The 12777-nt window shown below is 45.5% G+C and overlaps 1 protein-coding gene across 7 annotated transcripts in view; it reads right to left on the bottom strand.

Moving 5' to 3' along the window:
• MBNL3 (muscleblind like splicing regulator 3) overlaps positions 1-12777 on the bottom strand; it is a 93654-nt gene that overhangs the window by 61041 nt on the left and 19836 nt on the right. The window contains exon 1 of one of the 7 annotated variants that reach the window (XM_017743246.1): positions 9396-9414. The exons of the other annotated variants lie outside the window; for them this stretch is intronic. The gene's annotated coding sequence lies outside the window, so the exon portion shown is untranslated. Of the gene's footprint in view, positions 1-9395; positions 9415-12777 lie in introns of those variants that run through there. 7 annotated transcript variants of the gene reach the window in all.

Genomic DNA, 12777 nt, shown 5'->3' with positions numbered 1-12777 from the left:
TGCGCGCCGCCCCCGCGCCGCACCCCGGGGACCCCCCGGGAGCCTGCGGGACCCCCGGGCCCCGCCCGGACAGGCCGAGAGAGGAGAGGACAGCCCAACCTCCGGGACAGCGGCGGGGGCTGCACCCCCCAGGCCCTTCCAGACTACGGGGGAATATTTTGCTCTTCAGTTGGTTTTTTTTTGTTTGTTTGGTTTTTTTTTAAATTCACATTAACTAACCCACCCCCTCTTCAGGGGTAGGAAGCGTTCAGGCAGGAAGGTGGCTTTCATATATACAAGGCTACAACTCAGCCCTACACCCCTCCGCACTTCAAGGTGTTCCATTAAACCCTTCCCCAGCGCAGGGCTGCTCCTGCGATGGCACATGAAGACAAACGACTGGTTCACAGCCACTCCTCTATGGATTCAGAGCCTACAACACTAAGAGCAAATCTGCCAGGGAAACCTAAGCCGCACACACACGGAAAAAATTAACTCATTGCTCACAGCTGTAATTTTCCACCAGACCAAAGGAAACTCGAATTACTCTGACTCCAGCAACTCGTGTTATACAACAAACAACTTTCAATGCATTCCAGTTGAAGGCTTCCTTGGCATCCACTAAAACGTTCAACTGTCCCTAGTCGTCCATTCTAATATTAATTGTACCATTGCCGCCTGATAGGATTGGGCTGTTTCCAAGTTCCCAATCCAGTCCTTTATCTTACTAAAGGATGACCGTCCACTTTTGCAAACATTTGACAGGCGCGGGATGTTGCCTGTGTGACTATTAAGATTTCAAGCTTTTGTAGGAGAAGAGCTTCCAACTACAAAAAAAGGAAGCTTAAATTCCTCTTTTATTATTGGTGTGTTATTGCAATTACACTGATCAGTAACTGAAACCTACTGGAGCTGGAAACAATGGAAACAATGCTACCACGGAAGAAGTGTGGGAAGAGGCTGTCATCAGCAGCAGGGGGTGGGGCACAGAGGCTCTTTGATTCACAGATCGAATTATTTCAATTTAGAGAAAACAACACTCGTTAAACCTATATTGCAAGTATTTTCTAGGCTTAATTAAGATTAAAGTTGATAACAAAACCTGCCCAGATCCCTCCAATCCAGCTTGAAGCATCACCACAAAGCTTGGTCTGACCCATGTTTCTGGAAGGACCTTTGCATTTTTGCACATCAGGTGGAGAACAGAGACTGCAAACATCATATTTGCTAAGCGTGATTTAAACTTCAAAGAGAAGGAAAAGAGGCACATCTAACCATGCTCATTTCTTTTCGGTTTTGTAAAGAAGAGATGCTCTAAATCAATTCCAATTGTGCAAATGGGGCAAATTTATACAGGAATCCCATTCACTGATATGTGGGCTCCCCATTCAAATGAGCTCAGCAAGCAAAAGAAAGGAAAAGATGGGCAGAAAACCTTCTGCAGGAAGCTAAGGACTAGCTGGGTGCAGCTCTCAAAAACGAGCTAGAACAGGTCAGATACGGGTGGGGATTAGAAAGAATGCAATCTCAGAAACTCTTAAGAGCAGACTGAAATACAACCATCTTGTGGCTTAAGTGCCTATTCCACAGCTTCAGACTCCCAAGGGAAGTGAGGGTCTGTTAATGCTGGGATGGAATATAATGGGTCCGACTTAACACACTGTCACACCAAACACCAAGATGTCCAGTGTAGTAACATCTGCCCTTCCACCTCAAGAAATCCCAGTGTAACAAACCAAATGTTGACCTCGCTCTCAAGCCATGCACCTCAGGAGCACACACTGCCCACAGGTACATGGCTGCACTAAACTGCTCAGTCCTCAAAATGAAGGGCATCATGTTAATGAAAGCTAAATCAAATGAATCCTACAAAACATTAAACTACAAATATCAAAACATTCAGACACATGTAACACAGTGGAAATTTTTCTTTACAACTCGTGGGGGAGGAAACAAACCCACCAATGCAAACTGCCCCAGCCCCACACCCTGCAGAAGGGCACACTTGTCTGTGCAACATTCAAGAGACACAAGAAATTTTCTGTGCTATGGAAACAACCCACCTCCCTGAAGAAGGATAGAGTCATCTCAGACCCTGGCACTATAGTTCCTGTACCGGAGGGAGACAAATTAATGAATATATTTTTCATACCCCAATTCTGCAGCCTGAGAGGCACCTGGCAGAGCACAGCAGCACACACTGCCCCATCACTTGTTTGCTGGGCACTCAGGAGAGCAGTTAAGCACATGCTTAACTCTGAGCATGCCAACAGTCTTTCTGGAAAGACAATCTGAAGCATGTACTTAAGTGCTTTGCTGAATCAGGGCCTAAATAAATGAATCTGCTTCACAGGTTTATCAGGACTGGGAGGCCAGCAAGCACAGGCAGCAGTCATTGTGTTTCGGCTTACATGATCGCAGCCCAGAGGAGCATGAGTTAGGCTTTTCTGCAGGTCAACAAATACACTTTTGTCAGTGTTTCTGACAAACAAATCCTTCTCCATGTGGTCATGGAGAAGGCTGGAAACGCATGCACGCAGGGCTGACATCACAGCAAGTGCTGCACACTGCTGCAGCAAGGCTCCCGTGCACAGCCCAAAGACAGCACACCTCAGACAGGAACCCGCCACTGACAATACAGAGCTTCAGCTCTCCAGGTTTCAACTCCTGGCAGGAAACAACTGTTCTCACCAGAATGCACCCTTACAATTCTCTTGTTATTACCCTTTTTTGGGGGGGAGGGTGTAGGGCAGCTGGCATTTTATTCCCTTTGTTCTCCCATATATTTCAAATGGGAGGAATTAAAACAAAAAAAAACCATCCATGCCAAAACCAACATACAACCTACAAGGATTAAAAAGTAGCTCCAGCAATCAGGGGCTTCATTAGTGTGCAGGAAATACAACAAAGGGTAGGTGCTGCCTTTTGAACCCTTCCCAGCAAGCCAGATCCGTCTGGCAGGGCTCAGCTCCTCCACTACACATGAGCCAATCTCATTTCAATGGTATCAGCATCAAAGCTGGAGAAAGCAGCAGAGCAAAGAGAAAAGCCTATGGCCTTTATCCCTGTAAAGAAACTACAATATCCCTGAAGCCTCTGCTCCAGGGCCACTTGCTGGGCCAAGCTCTAATTGCTTGAGCTGCAGGAGGATGGGACTTGCTCCAGATGTCAGACCCAGCCTTACAGCTACCGAAGTGCAGAGGAACAAGGGCAGTCTGAGGAGCAAAGGTCACACCAGGGCTTGCTTCTGGCAGGACTAAGATGCCCTGATCACTTGAGGTAACATGAGGACGAGCGTATTCACTTGACACTTGAATTCCTCCTGCTTGCCATGAAACTGATCCCCTTCCACTGACAGGCCCCATGGACATCAACTTGTAAGGACACTTCCTGACAGCTGAGTTCAGAAATGGTAATTTATGTGACAAGATGGATTCAAGCAGCTTCCAAGTGTAAATGACGCTATTTAAAAGAGATTTTTTTTTTCTTTGTGTTTTTTTTTTAAGAAAAAATTACTCGGTAGAAGTACCAAGGTGGGTTCCTTATTTACTGTTTCTCAAGGATTTCTGCATCACGACTGCTCAGCTGAGAAACAGAAGTGCTGTTGCCCTAACTCACAGTCCAGTAAGAGCAGCAGCTATTCCTTTCACCTGAAGAGGAATAGGGATACTGCAGACACACTGGAGTTTTCCCAAGATTAAGTTCCAGTCGTGCCCATTCTTTATCATATGCAATGCTGTCCATGCTCCTCTTCCACTCAAACCACCAGAACGTGACTGTAGAACTAAGGAATGGCTCTCCTGAGTCCAAGCTCAGCCCTACACTGCCAGGCTGCAGTGTGCTTTACCCAGTTTTGCAAGTTATGGTAAATGAAAGCTCAGACCCAGCCTGGATGGATGGATGGATGGATACCCTGGAGGCACAACAATAGAGAAACTGTGCTTGCAAAATTAAGACCTCAAATTTTACACCAATTCCACTAAAACTAAATATTGCTATCAATGTTCACTGAGTGTCTAGATACTGTCAGAGCCCAGAAAAGACTTTTGGCTATGGGCTTTCCTCAAAGCACTAAATTTAGCTGGCAGTACAAATGTCAAGCTCACTCATCAGTCCTTGCACTTTTGAGACAATTATGTAACTTAGGTTTTTTTATTGCACCTTAATGAGTACGGAAGAGCTTGGTGTGCCCACCACCGCATCCTTGATAAGGCAGAATAGGGACCTCCTCACCCAAACAGCAGTGAGATGTTTCTGTTATCAAACAATCTTCCAAATAAACACAGTGTTCCCTGGAAACACTGCAAGGCAAAGAGAAATGGGAGCAATGAAAATAGCGCATTGAACTGTTTTGTTCTGAAAGAGAAAGAAAACTCTGTGGAGAATACCACCACCCATCCAAGAGCATTTTCACATTCCTATGGAAAACCAAGTCTGAGAATCTTTCCCAGTCCTTCCTTTCTGTCATAGGTTAGCAAGCATAGTCCCAGAAGGGATGTCCTTACAGTTTCCTCTGGGAACTGATAGAGCCTATCAGCTGGCCAGTTTGAATATGGACAATTCTCTAAGCCACTTAAAGTTGTGATCACCTCTGTTATCCACATTTAAGAATAGGCAAACTCCCCCTCCAAGCTCTCTCTCGTTTCTGGTGCTGGGACAGGTGGCTGCGGGCCCCGCGCTTAAACTCATCACTCATCTCTTTTCTTGCATTCATGTTTTGGATACATAGCTTTGCCATATGTTGCTGTTTAGAGTGGATTTCATAATTTTGTGGAGAAAACTATTTTTGTGCAGACAGGTATTGTACTGAATTAGTATCTATAAAGGAGACAAGGCAGGTTGGGACTCCAAAGGAGGGGGTTGGAACTAGAAGATATTCAATGCGATAAGAAACATTCAACATTCCAGCTGCAAAGCTGCCAGGCCGAGGTGAGATTAACCCTTTTTATTGCTGTGAAGAGCTGAAAACCTGAGGGAAGAGAGAGAGGAGATGCTTAAAGCTGAAATTCTGTTGTGAAGCTATGATATATCAGAGTATCCTGTTGTAATTTCATGAAGATATGGGGGGTGGAGTGTTCAACTCGTGAGCAGAAGCACCTGCGCTGAGATAGGCAGATGCTGACGCAGCTGTAATTTCATGAGAAGTTTGGACAGGGAGAGATGAACCAGATGAGGACTTTTGCTCCAAACGGGAAAGGAGAAAACCTCAGTCCCTAGAGATGAACCAGATGAGGACTTTTGCTCCAAACGGGAAAGGAGAAAACCTCAGTCCCTAGAGATGAACCTGATGAGGACTTTTGCTCCAAATGGGAAACGAGAAAACCTCAGTTCCTAGAGATGCTCCCAGAGATAGTCCTAAAGATGAAGATGAGGAAGACCCTTTGCTCCCAGGGAAGGAGAAGGGCCTCTGTTCTTGTTTCTGAACGGCTCAACCTTAAAATTGTACCCCAAAAAACTTCAAGAGTGGACCCTCGAACGCAGTTGCGGGAAAAGCTGCAAGTTGGGGGAAGGGACTCACATGCAGGCAGAGAGACTCCTCTTCCTAAATGGACTGAACAATATTTGGAAGTGGGTGGCTGTCTCGTTGTAATAATGTTTTCATAGCATGAGCAAGAAGAGACTTCTCTTTCTAAATGGACTGAACAAGGTTATTATGGAAGTGATAAACAGACTGAACATCTTAAGGGTTGTCTTTTTACATTGTCAGTGGGAGAAGGGAGGAAGGTGGGGGGAGGAGGAGAGTTCTGAAGGTGGTATAATTTTTTTCTTTCCTCTTTTAGGTCTGTTAATAAACTTCTTTATATTCTTTCAAGTTTGGTGCCTGCTTTGCATTTCTCCTAATTCTTATCTCACAGAAGATAAACAGTAATGAGTATTTTGGACCAAACCACTACACTTTCTCTTCCACTTTCATAGCATGTAGTAAAGAACCCATGAAACTATATCCTTGCTTATCAAAGGAACCAAAAAGTTATAGTCAAAGGCATGGTTTTACTGAAAACCATTCTACTGTTACATTTATTGGCAGTGATGCATGAGTTAAGATAACCCACATTTGTGGGCTGTTTATGGAGTCAGTGAGGAGGGGAAACAAAAAAGTTTAAAAAAATCTTCATCTAGGATCTACCAAGCCAGGAACACAATGACATTAGTTGAGTTGGCTGACATTAGAGAAGTTCACTTTGGGCATCAGAAAAGCCCATGGCAAGTTAGGTGCTGTCACAATTGGATCACAAGGCTTTACTTGGGACTGATTCAAAAATGCTGCTTCACAACAGCAAAAGAAATCACAAAAATAACCCCCAGAAAGGGCAGGTATGGATCCTCCATTGCTAAAACACCAATGACAAAGCTCTTACCCTACCTCACATAAAACCCAGCAGTGTTCAGATTCCCAGAGACACAATTCCTTTGCTGGCGGAACATCGACAGTTTGCACACAGCGGGGCTGCCTCAGACATGGGCTGGCTCCCGCCCCCCACGCTCCCAGGCTGTACACTGGGACTGGAGCCATCTCAGCAATGGCAGCTTCTCCAGGGCTTCTCAGCCCTTGTGCACTTAAATGGGTTCCAGTATCAACTGGACCTGAAGAAGGTAAATTTATTTTCTGTCACCTGCAAGAGGTATTTTTGCTTTCAAATTAGAAAATAATCTTCTATTTCTTGCTCTGGCCCTCATTCTTTAAAACAAACACTTCAGGGACATGGCAGACACTTTGAATATTTCCTTTGTGAACATTCTGTACCTGGACATTTTCTCCCTCAGGGAACAGTTTACTTAGTTTAAGGTAGACCTCTACAGCCAAAAGAAAATAAACCTCCTTTTGTTGTTCTACCAGTTACTCAGAAAAAGAGCAGGTTTCCTGTACTGTGGCCATGCATGAAAAGTTTCTGTTCAAGGTCTAATCACAGATGTTGGGGGCCGTGAATCACCAGGGGTCACACTGCGTGCCATACGTCAACTCAGCTCTGAGTGCCGTCTGTTCAGAACAGGATGGCAGAACCCAGGAATTAATAATAAACCCATGCAAGTAAAACAACCTCCCAATGCTGCTGCAATGGAAAAGCCTCATTTCCAGGACAAACCCGCTACAGAAGCAACAGAGTGGATGTTTGAGCATGCAGGTACCACACAAATCAGTGGTTCCTTCACACACTTCTGTGTTGAAGGAACCACTAACACTTGTCCTTTTTTCCCCACACTCTCATTCTGCTGGCTTAGAGCAACTTTGGAGAGTGGCTGTTACTGGTCGTGACCTCTCTGGATAGAGCAGCACAAGGAACATCCTCCTGCCCCTCAGTGGGGAAGGTTGTACATACTACATCCCATCTCTTCAGAGGCTTGCCAGCCTTGCTAAACTTCTGGATTTATGGCACCCTGGGAGATGGCTGTGGGGGTCTGCAGGGCCAGCAGTGCTGCTGTCCCTGGGAAAATGGATCATGCATCACTGGCCTCTGGGCACTTCCCACTGCTCTTAGCTGCCCTGACACAACCTCAGCATGTCTCTTACATACAGAGTTGGGCAACTGAAAAAACAAGAAGGGAAAAAAAAGGAAAAGATGCAAAATAAAGTAGCATGAGGGAAGGAAGACCTTCACTGCAGAGAAAAAGAATGTACAAATACAGGGAACTTTATCCTCCCTTGTGTACGTGCAATTCTTGACACTTACACCCTGAAGCAAACAACCACAGGAAAAATTAATACTGAGTTTAAGGAAATATTGAAAAAATCGCTTTGTTTTTGAAATCTACCATTCTTCAATGTGCGCTATGGTGCTCCTATTCCCTCAGCCACCTGAAATCTTCAGTCTGTTTTCCTTCTTCCTGAACCTTCAGCACCTCTTGTCCACCAAAGTTCAGAGAACTCCTTTCCCCTTCATTCCTACAGGATTAGTTCTTCAAAATGTTTCCACAGGCAAATGGCTGGGAGTTATTTCTCACTGTCTGCTGGGGATTTCTAAGCCAAAAATGCACTACAAAAACATGGCAGTTTAAGGAGCATTTTATATTTGTTTGTCTTTGAACAAAGTCACAGAAGCTGCTGTGCTGGACACACATGCCTTGGCAGAACAAATACCTTTCCATAGGGTGTTCCAGGGCAGCATGCGTTGCAGTGCTGCAAAGGGAACTTACCCCTCTTTCACTGAATAGATTTGTTGTTAGAATAACCACACATGCACATTTCTGTTCTTTTGGGCTTTTGATTTTCTGCCATCAGTTTATTTGGAATCAGTTAGAGGTCAAGACCCCGTTCCTACTCCAGTTCTCTACTAGGACTGATAGTGACCCACTGCCATCCCACCCCTGTGGGATCTGGGGGATGCTCTGCTGATCAGGCAGCCAAGTGGGAGTTTGCTTGACTGAGGCCATCACCAGTAAGAGACACATGGAGAAAGATGCTCCCTTCTATTTTGGGAGGACCTTCCTCCCAAATCCCTTCTGGCCTCCTACATGAGGCAACTTCCCAATGCCGAGGGCCAGGGAGCTGCCTTACAGCAAGGTGGCTGACCCAAAAGGAGCATTTCCTCTGCAGTGCAGAAGCAGCTACTGCACTTGCTGTGAAACAAATCTAAAATCCTCTCCAGTGCCAGCACCTCTTGGGAGGGGTTAGGACCACAATTACACCAGCTGCAAACACAAAAGAAAAGGGGAAAAAAAAAATTGTTGGCAGGGATCTCTGGAGGTCAGCTAATCCAAACCCAGTCTCAAAGCACAGCCAGCTTCAGAGGTGGATGCTTCCATATCCAAGCACAAAGAGAACTGTCTCACACAAAGAGAGCTCAATTGAGTCAAACAAATTTACAGAGGAGACAGGAAAGGCCAAGGCTCATTAAGGCTTGTTCCCCACCACGTAATCATAAGAAATAGGATCAAGCAGATGTATCCCACAATCTATCTGATTATCCTACTCAGTGTTCGATAAACCCCCAAGGTCCTTGCCAATCAGATAAGTGTCCGCATGTGTTTGGGACAGCTGAGGGGAGGGAATGCTTTTACCCAACTGCCCTTCCTGGGATTCCTGTCAGGAATAACCGTACGGGTATCTCCTAAGCTCCAAGCATGATCCTAACCCTCAAGCCAGGCACAAGAAATACAGAAACAGGAGCCCAGCTCAGCCATTCACTGTGCTGCAAGGCAGCCTGGGACTTTCAGGAGGTATCAGATATGTTCTATACACAGAGGAGACCAGCCCAGGTCCAGTGCTTCATAGGTGCCTTTGCCCAAGCACACACATTTGTGCCTGGAAAATTCCCACTCCAGACTTCTCAATCACAGAGCCTTCTGCTCAAAGAGACAGGTTTTTCTCCAACAAAAAGGCACTTTCGCTGCAAGTCCCATATTATATCTTCTGTAAGCACATACATGCTCCTACACACACACAACAGCTGAAGGCACTCCAGTGTTAACTGCCCTACCTGGTCGCCAGAGGCCTGCAGAAAGAGAAGACAGCATTTGGACTGTAGTTTGAGTTCTTTCTTAGCTGGAAGAATTCAGAGAAAACAAAAAATTTTTCTTTTAACATTCTTTGTACCGAGAGCTTGGATAAGCCATAAGTAACTTGGCAGCAAAGCAGTTTGGTACAAACACAGCACACCAGCACACAATGCAGTCATCACAAAGCCACTGCTCTGGGCCAGACTAATTTTCCCCTTCGCACAGGGCAGGTCTCCAAAGTCTTTATGTTCCTACATTCGAGTCCATCTGAGTTACACAATGTGTTAAAAATGAGGACTCATGCACAATGAGGAAAACACCTATCATTTATGGGCTACATGGAAGGGCATACAGTGCACAAAGGTACTCAAAATACATTTGTCAAACAATGCAGGACTTAGGAAAAGTAAAATCTTGACTTATTTCTCAGCTCAGACCTGTAACAGTATCCTCAGGTTGCAAACCAAATACTCAATGACAGAAAGGCTGGTAACAAAAGCATCCAATGTATTTAGAATATTTTTCTTTCAGAATTAAAATAAAGAAGTTAGAACATGTAGGAAAGCGGGAAAACCAAATATAGTGACAACTGAGAGCATATTTTCCAATTCCGTATGCCAGTGAAAATCCAGAGCAACCTAGTCCCAAACCCCAAAGGCATTATCATTGCACAGGTAGTCATCATTTTGACAGGAAAGATGCTCTAGTCCTGTCAGACTGGGACCCTGGAAACAGGGGCTCAAATGCTGTTGCAGCCACAGGTGCCACAAGTGACAAGTCACTTAATCCCTCTGCAAACTGGGGTTGTTACTTTCCCATCTCTCAGTGATGTCTGGCAGATAAAATGCAGGAACTGCAATCAGGCATTAAGAAACTGCTGCAGTAAAGGCTGCACAAGCACCAGATGAACAGATACATTTCAGACCCCACAGCCATTACAGTATGAAGCAGGATACAGGAGGGAGAGTAGAAGTCATGCACATGCACAGAGATCTGCCCCATTAATCCAGCAGGCTACAACAGGATGAAAGGCACGTCCAACAGTTCCAATCCTGCTTGTGCAGCAACCACCCTCCCAGCATCCAAGGGAGGCACTGCTGTAGTACTTACAGGGGAGCAGCCAAACCAAAAGGCACCTGAAGGTGTAAGGGCTAGTTTTGGCAGCGTACTTTGGCACCAAGCACCACCCACTCAACTCTCTGTCCAGTGCCCCTGTGGGAAACAGGGTTTAGGGGTGCATGCAGAGAGAAGCCAACACAGCTAAGCCCTAAAAAAGGCAAGAGGAAGTCAAAGTTACCCTTGAAGCACTTCCCAAGCCATTCAGAGTTAGTGTGTTGGCATCTCCCGCCTTCCATGCACCCCAAAATCTGTTATTCATTACTCTTCATCTCACAGCCAGGTGGACGAAATCAACTTTTCAGGGAGTGAATATCCTCTGTTTTCCCTGAGATGCCCGAGTCATTGACACCAACTGAAATCCTCAGATCTTCAATTATCTCATTACCCTCCTGCATCCGTAACACCACAACGTGTAACTTCTCTCCCCTGTGGAAGTCTTAGTGACCTGAATTATTTTCAATTTCCCCCTTAAGGCCTGTGTGCATGCTTTTCTTCAGAAAGCATCTGAATCAGCATGAAACCTCTGAATCAAAAACAGGAACCCAAGAAGGTGGGCAGATGTACAAATGAACAGTGCCTACCATGTGCCTCATCCTTCCTGCCACCAGTCCGCAGATCCCAGCCACATGCAAACACACAAGCACCCACCCCTGTGCAGTTGGGTGTCTGTCCAAGCTGAATTGTAAAGAAGGCGGCAAAAAACCCCTAAGTAGGGATATATTCTGTTAAACCTTGAGCTCACACTCTGAACACTATCCATTAATGCACTTCTGTCCCCCCACCCAAGAGAAGGAGCTTGGGTGATGGCAGAGGGAAGAGGGGATAGACGGCAAGTGAAGTCTTTGTTTTAATTGGCTGCTGTTAAGAACATTAGAAGGATGTTTGAAGGAGAATGATTAAGGACAGAGTGCAGAGGAGGTACTCAGAGGTGTCCAACAAACTGAATTTATGATGTGGCTTAGCAATCCATCACCTGGCTATCATTCCTATGTACATGCACATACATAAGCCTCAAAATATATTTAGCTCAGGGGGTCTGGAAAAAAACAGCTGTTCTTGCAACCCCAGCTAACAGTACTTTGCTCCTTATAATGCTACAGAAGCAATCTTTTTCCAACAAGGGAAGAAGATCAGATATAAAGGATAAATTGTTTTAACTTTGTTTAACTTTGTTTACTAAATCCATACGAGGGAACATATGCGTACAGCACCAACTCAGCAGTGGAAATTTGGCTCCCTGCAATTCCGTTATATAGATGCATTTTTTCCAGAGGAAGTCCAATGGTCTTGTTTGTTTCCACCACTAACAGAGGAGTTCAATGAAATTTTCTATTGGGAAAGTCTAATGAGGTCAGAATAAGAGAACAGAGTAACAAGGAAGGAATGTCATTGCATTTTATTTTTAGAAGAAGGATAAAGGTGGGACCTCACAAGAAGCAGGGGCTGGGCCTGTTTTGGTACAGAGGGCCAGGCTGGAATGCTTGGTCCTGTGAGCCTAAGGGGGTTTAGAGCTTCCTTTTTTTTTTTTTGCAACAAAGGCTCCCTTGCCAAAATCAGTGAATGAGTAGAGGGGTCCAGCTAGGAGAAGAGCAGAGTGATGCCTGGGGGTGCACAGACAGTGGGGTGGCAACAGCCCTGGGGAATGACTGAGAGGCAGTTCTCAGGCATACTCCCCTCCCCAACCTCTTCCCCTTTCTTTCCTGGGAAGATGAGTCCCTTGAGCAGCTCCACTGATCTGTGGATCTCTCACTGCAATTTAAAGGGAATCCAAGTTACAACAGGGTAAACATGGAGGGAATCAAGAGCAAGAAAAGCTCAATGCAGAAGTGCAGAGGGGCACATGGCTCTGCAAAGGGGGCAGTCATGACTATGACAGGAAACAGGATTGACTGTTGTTAAGGCTGGATGTCAAAACCCAGAGAGGCCACCTCAAGCAGAGGAGATGGGCCAGAGTAAGGCTGTGAAAAGGAAGGAATAAAGCTAAATTAAAGAACAGAGGCAGAGCGGAAAGGGGCTTGACTGGGATAAACAGGTAAGGAGGAAAAAGGGTGCATTCAAGAGCAAGCAGGCCGTGGTCTATTTTCTGGCATCAGCTAATCTGATTGGCACAGAGATACAAGAAATAGAGGCTTAAATAGCTCATGGGAGCAGACCTTCAGCTGGGGAAAGCCATCATCATACTCAGCAGTTAGTTCCTTTGCAGGCTCTGCCCCCAAACCCCAAGTGCAGAGCTGACCCTGCTGA

This window comes from Corvus brachyrhynchos, unplaced genomic scaffold, assembly GCF_000691975.1.
Source record: "Corvus brachyrhynchos isolate BGI_N302 unplaced genomic scaffold, ASM69197v1 scaffold220, whole genome shotgun sequence".
Taxonomy (NCBI): Eukaryota; Metazoa; Chordata; class Aves; order Passeriformes; family Corvidae; genus Corvus; species Corvus brachyrhynchos.
The sequence above is the reverse complement of the archived record's forward strand: the minus strand, read 5'-3'. Positions and strand labels throughout refer to the sequence as shown.